Below are 6,944 nucleotides of genomic sequence, written 5' to 3' on the forward strand. Positions count from 1 at the left end.
TAACATCAGGACAAATCGTCCTGCCATTTGAGGTAGTGCTTTACACACAGCGAGACCCAGGTGCAGCAAAAGGATGTGACTTGCCTGTAGGCACACACAAAATGAAGATGAGACTCCAGGAATCCCGACTCTCAGTCCCCTGTACTGATCACTGGAGACCACACTCTCAATTCTGTACTAGGCCTGGAAACCAAGTGTCTCCTCAGAGACTCATAGACTTTAAGGCCAGAAGGAATCATGATCATCTAGGGTCTGAGCTCCTGCACATGGCAGGCCACAGAACCTCATCCACCCACTCCTGTAATAGACCTCTAACCTCTGGCTGAGTCACTGATGGCCTCAAATCATGATTTAAAGACCTCAAGTGACAGAGAATCCACCACGGACACTAGTTTAAACCTGCAACTGACCCGTGCCCCACGCTGCAAGGGAAGGCAAAACCCCCCAGGGTCAATGCCAATTGCCCCCTCCTCCCAGCCTGGGGTCAGATTGAAACTGCTACCATAGAGGGGAGAGACCCCTATATCCTATTCCCTGAGCCAACCTGTGCCCCCAATCTGGGGCCAGATCAGAGCCAGGACCTCTAGAAGAGAAAGTAGGAGTTGAGGGGGAGATGGGACACGGGGCCTGAGTCAGTCCATCCCCCATTCCCTCCTCCCTGGAGTTCTTAGTGCTCTCCATCTGGGAGAATCCCAGCCCCCATGGTCCCAGTTGCCCCAAACCACTGAAGCTGAGCAAAAAGATAATTATTTGTCTTCTTCCTTCATCTCTCCCAAGAGGGCTGGAGTGCTTCCTGCTCTTTGGAGGAGCTCCAGATTCCCTAGGAAACCAGGTGATCCAGGCTCCTAGGTTTATCATCCGCACGTAACCCCCAACCACCTCTGCACTCTAATGACATCATTTATTGCAGATCTATTTTGTGGCCAGAGTGCTTTGGTCAATATTGATTTATCCGCTTTCTTGTCCTCCTCCCACCCTGCTCACCGAGAGTCAACCTGGGGTTTGCTTTGCTACTTGGGAAGCCACTCAAGAGAAAGAGGTAGGCTCCTGGGCGCCAGGAGAGAAAACAAACTGTGTTGACTCTGCTTCTGAGATTAGAAGAACCAGCTGTTTGATCCTGAGTTTGGCCAGGAAGATTTATCAAGGTAATTAATCTGCTTGGTAAAGGACAGGTTTCCCTCCTGATTTCTCTCCATCTCACTCAAATTCAGCTAATATTTCCCCTGATTCTCTTGCAAAAGCTAAAGGGGAGCTGGTGGAAATGGGTGCAGCTGAGAGTCCACCTAAAAAAAAAAAAGCCTCCTGGTAGGGAGGAGTCTGAGAGGGGAAATTTGGGATCAAAATTTGCATCTGTCAGGAGCTGGGATTTCCTTTTGGACCATGCTAGCAGCTACATTTTGATACAGATTTGACCAAAATCTCAGTTTCAACATCCTTCATTTCATGGGGGGGAATAGACCTGCTGAGTAGTTCAGATCCTGATTCAAGTCTTCCCCAGGTGTTAGGGGAAAGTGTTTGTATCCGTGCTTTTGATCTGGCAACACATCCTACTTTAATATGGTAGCACATAGACACCCTGCCTGAGATCAGGGCCCCCGTGGAGCCAAGTACCACCCAGACCCAGAGAGGGTTGCTGCTCCAAAAATCCTACAATCTAAACAGACAAGGAACCCATTTTACAGCTGGGGAAACTGAGGCCCAGGCAGATGCAGCCCCAAGGTCACTCAGGGAGGTTTTGGCCGAGCTGGGAATTGAGCCCCCATCTCCCAGGTGATTTTGCCACATGCTCATCCTACTTACGTCACACTTCCCATTGCTCGGGGAAAGACTCGCTGCTGGAGTGGCCAGTGCCTTCCCCTGTCCTGAGTTAATTAATAATTCGCCACGTCCCTTCCACAGGAACCAGTTGCCAAAATGAGTGCGATGGTCCCCGCCTCCACCACCCTCATGTGATAAGCTTCCCGAAAACAGTATTTTTCAGACCGAAGCCAGCTGGCAAAACCCACCTTCTCCCCAATCCTTGCACACTTCAACTGCTAGATAAACAGCCTCGGCCTTGCTGGGCGCCAAGAACTAACATTCCAGTAGCTGAGTCAACACGCTTCCTCTGGAGAGCAAAGACAAGGGAGATTTCAAAGGCATGGCCTTCCCCCGTTTCCAGCCCCTTTGATCTGGCCCGTATTTGGGCGGGTGGGGAGGAGGGGGGATCTACTGCTCATTGACAACTCTGGAAATGATGGTCTTCTTTCCACAAGACAGGGAGAGCTCAGACAGCAGCAGGGAAACCTTCCCACCTCATCCAGACACCATCACTGTTATAAATATAACCTGAAAGCAAAGGCAGCCTTGCATAGTGAATACTTCACCAGCCCGGCTCTGCCCTTGGCCTGGTGGATGACCTTATCAAGCCATCTGCCTCAGTTTCCCCATCTGTGGAACGGGGATAATGACCCTGCACTCCTTTGTCAAGGGCATTGAGACCTCCTGGTAAAAACCATGGTCTGTTTATTGAGGCACATGCTGCCAAAACACTCAGCCGAGACCATTCCCACCACCCTCACCCTGTCTGGTGAGGCCGTCAGCTGAAAGGAGTTGCCATTTTTCACCGAGAATTGTTTATTTCCAACCCACCATCTTCCTTTTTCACCAAAACACAATTTTTGGGGGCCATATTTCAAAAAAAAAAAAAAAAAAAAAAAAAAAAAGAAGTCTTATTGGGGGGATGTTCCAATTTTTGGGTCCCCTCTTACCATTAGGTCACACTCCCTCTCATAAAACAAAACCCTGCCATCCTGGTCCCAGTCCCTATTAGATCTCTCAAAGTGGGGAACCCAGAAGCCCGGGCTCAGAGCCTTATGCCCCAGTCCCTTAAATCAAAGCATGCTGCTCTCAGATGGTCTAAAAAGAAAAGACACCCCGAGATTCACGCAGGTGGCTGGGAGCTAACACAAGGCAAGCCCATGCTGGGTTCCCGTGGAGGCATCTGGATGCTGGGAGGAGACATCTTACCGCTAGCTCCTTTATGCACCATTAACTCCAACACCTGGTCTCCTGCAGCCCGCTCGTACCTGTTTCTGTTTAACCAGAGCATCAACACAGCTCTCTCCCTTCCTCTGGAGCAGGGCTGGGTCTGCAGAGAACCCAGCGGTCTGCGTCTCGGTAACTAGCCCACATTAGGCTGGTGGGCTGTTAGACACACACACCTTCTGCACCCACTTCTAAAATCCTTGCAACTCCCTTGTGTGGCGACGCTTCACAACTGTGCAGCGGAAGCCCTGTTTGCACCCAGCTCGATTTGCAATGGAAGAAGCAGCTGTCATGGGATTTTGCCTTTGTTCACAGGGCTCAGAGAGTTTCCAAAAGCTGGCCAGAGCTCAACCACAGAGAGACGGAAGGCCCGGCCACAGCTAGCTCCTAGGTACCCTGACGTGTAACAGAGCCCTCAGGCCGGCGTTCGGTGCTCAGGTTGCTGTACAAGGCATGGGGGGAGTTAGGTTATGTCTACACTGCTTTGTAAAGCCAGGTCTCCGTGCACTGGAGTCTCTCTGTTCAGGACTCTCAATCACGAACCCTCTCCTGGAGCTGGGGGCCGGCGTCCTCCCTTTATCCTGACAAACCGGAGAGAGACACTGGCCCTGCTGTCGGCAGATCCCAGCGGCCAGGTGCCTCCGGCGGGGGCTGAGAGACCAGAGTCAAATCGCTGCTCTGCCTGAGATGGAGGCAGGTTCCTGAACCCAGATCTCCTCCATCTCAGGGGAGTTCCCTGGACCCAGGCTGCGGGGTATGTGGGGGGCTCTCACAAGTGCTCCTGTTGGACTTGGTTCACTTTGCATCAGTAATTAAATAGTCACTGGGCCAGAGAGAGAGAGAGAGAGATTGATTGACTCTCTTGGCTGGGGTGTGGGAAAGTCAGACCCCGACCGAGATCAGGGCCCCCGTCAGGCCGGGCGCTACCCGGACCCAGAAATACAATCCCTGCCCCAAAGAGCTCCCAGCCTACACAGACAAGACTGGAGACTGCAGTGCAGAGAGGGGAAGTGAGCTGCCCACAGTCCCGGGGGGGTTCCTAGAGCAGGAAATAGGACCCAGGTGTCCAGGCTGCCGTAACCGCCAGCCCTGGGCCCTGCCCGCTGTGTGTCCCCTGCCCCGCGCTGTTCAGTGCGCTGAACAACAAAGATAAAGGGACACATTTCAATGACAATGAAGCAGACGATCTGCGCCGAGTGCCCCCCAGGCCAGCGGCTCCAGGCCACCAGCCCGGCAGGACCCTGGGATCATCGGGGCACCGGGTGGGGTGGGGCACAAATCCCCCGCTGAGTCCTAAGTTGCCTAACGACAGCCCGAGTCCCACCCGCAGAGCAGCTTTAACGAGGTCACAGCTGATCGCGCCAACCCGCCTGCCACCTTGCGTCACCATGGCAACGTCTTTCTCGAACTCCTAGCCAGCCTCGTGCATGGAGTCGGGGGGGGGGGACCCCCTGACCCAGCTCCGCTGGCTTTAACACCCCCCTCTCCCCCCCGCGAGCAAGCAAGGTTTGGGCGACAGGGAGTGGGGAATTCAAAGAGATGGCAGAGGGAGCACAGTTTGTTATTGTAGGGTCACTCCTGGGTGCTGGGCTTTGCACACTGGTTTGTTATTGTAGGGTGTCTCAGGAGCACTGGGACTACTCAAGCAGGTTTGTTATTGTAGGGTCACTGGGCTAAGTGTACATCCTTCAAACTGCAGCTGTTTTCCAGTCACCAGGACTTTAAACAGACAGTGGTTAGGACCCACCTTGGGGGTGGGTGTTGGGGGGGGGGAATGTCCTCTCCCCCCCATCACTCCACAGAAGGTTCTGGAAATTCCCTCAAACGTCCCAGACACCCTCCCTGCCATGGAGAAGCCACAGCTACAGCATTTCAAGTTATGGAAACTGTCCGGTAGCCTTAAAGGAGGGCGAGTTCTGCTGCTTAACTCAAGAGGCAGTGTGGCCTGGTGAGTAGAGTTCACAGCTGGGACCCAGGACCCCTGGGTTCCCTTCCCAGCCTTGCCACTGACCTTGGGCGAATCACTTCCCGGCTGTCTGCCTCAGTTTCCCCTCCCACCCTTTGTCTATTTGGGGCAAGAATTGTCTCCCTCTGTATCTGTGCAGCACCCGGCACAAGGGGGACCCTGATCTCAGATGGGTGCTACAGCAACACACATAGCTCTCTGGAGGCGATGGTGCTCAGTACTGACGTACCTTTGGAGACTGAAAAGACAGGGCTAGAGGGCCGCTGTCTTTCAAGCATGCGTGTGATTTCCAGCCCACCAGGACAGCAAACACCGGCTGGTGCACGTCCCTCTAATCGCAGCAAAGCAAACAGCTCTGATCTCCCCGGCAGCTTTACGTGCTAGGAGGGGCAGTGGAGATTGACCCCGGTTACATGAGCGGGGCAGGGATATTCCACTCCTAGGGAAGGAGAAACGGATCATTGCAATAAACCGAGCTGCCGGCCACCCCCAGAGATCTGTGTTCAAAGCCAGCTGGCCAGCGCTCCGAGGTGGCGGCAGCTATCTATTGGGAACCTAGCTAGCTGCTCCCATAGCAGAGGCATTTACAAGTGTTGTTCCTTTGCTTGAGACACAACGTCGCCTCCTTTTCCACACGAGGCCCAAGTGACTCGGCCAAGGTCACACGCACTCAATCTGCAGCGGAGCCAGGAATCAAAGCTCCGTCACCGCCTGCCTGATCCTCTGCCAGGAGCTACGAGACCAGGCTTCCTCAGCTGGCACGTGTCCTCCTCGGACTGCATCTGTAACTGCAGCCGTGACATACCCGACATCCAGTGGCGTGAGGCTGAAGGACCAGCTCTGCCAGCTGGCAGTAGTAGTAGACTCTTATCTGTGGGACACAAACACACATATCCAGTCAATGTGTTGGACAGAGCCTCCCCCCCCCCCCAGTGCCTTTAACAATCCAGTCCCAAACGTCCCCACAGGACATGACCCCTTTCCCAGCCTGCTGCTGTCTCTGGAGCAAGGAGACGTGGCCAGGCAGCCCGGTGCTCAGCCAGCCCTTGTTTCACTGCCATGCCCCACATGCTCACCCGTGCACCCAGGGCAGAGAAGGGCCCTGGTTAGACACAGCTGCAGCAGCTGGAGGTTTTGCACACACTTATTACACGCCCCGCACACCCCACACCTGCTCATTACGTGCCCGACACGCACCCATTACACGCCCTGCACACTCATTAAACTCACCCAACACACACTTATCACACACTCATTACATGCCCATCACAAGCCCATTACAACCCAATCAAATAGTGGTCACCCCCCGCCAGCCCTTCCCGCCCTGCCCCCCCCAGTGGGAGGAGCTCAGGATGGGACAGGGTTGATGACTACACCAGCAATGGGGTCAATTAAATGGTGAGAGCACGGCTATGGCTGGGCTAACCGCAGACCTGGCCTCCTTCCCTCCCTCGCAGGGACCCACGGGCCCTGTATCGTCCCCGACCCACAGCTCCCTGCAGCTGATGGGGGGGGGGGGAGAGATTGGGGGGGTGAGTCTTTTCAGGGCTGAGTGAGGCACCAGGAGGCTCTCACTGGGCAGGGGCACTGAATAAAACAGCTTTCGTGCCTACCCAACGCGCTGGGCAGCACAGGCCGGGGGGGCTGCTCTGGATGTGCCCAGGGGCCAACGGGGCATCAGCGTAGCATGCTGCAGTTCCAGGCTGGTAGGTTTCAAAGCCAGAAGGGCCGGTCCTGACGCCCTGCAGAACCCACATCCAAGGGCCTCCTCCCCCCCAGGGTCCCAGCTTCCAGCCCAAGCACCTAGGCCAAGCTAAGCACGTCTCCTAGGAGAGAAGATCCTGGGAAAGCGTTCCAGGGGAGGAGTGATTCGCACCCCTCGGGGCGCTGACCCCTCACTGTGAAGCAGTTAGCAGGCACAGAACGGTAGCACCTAGCGCTCACTGAGCAG

General features: G+C 54.9%; 1 long non-coding RNA gene across 1 annotated transcript; it reads right to left on the minus strand.

Annotated features, from left to right (window-relative positions):
• Positions 1-3,641: 3,641 nt before the first annotated feature.
• LOC137158796 (uncharacterized) lies at positions 3,642-5,757 on the minus strand. Its single transcript, XR_010921478.1, has 2 exons — positions 5,223-5,757; positions 3,642-3,850 (listed from the first exon to the last, which is right to left on the minus strand). It is a non-coding gene; the product is annotated as an uncharacterized lncRNA (long non-coding RNA).
• Positions 5,758-6,944: the final 1,187 nt, after the last annotated feature.

Source organism: Emydura macquarii, unplaced genomic scaffold (genome assembly GCF_026122565.2).
Source record: "Emydura macquarii macquarii isolate MOO-44397 ecotype Brisbane River unplaced genomic scaffold, CSIRO-AGI_Emac_v2 contig_1790, whole genome shotgun sequence".
In the NCBI taxonomy this organism is placed as follows: Eukaryota; Metazoa; Chordata; order Testudines; family Chelidae; genus Emydura; species Emydura macquarii.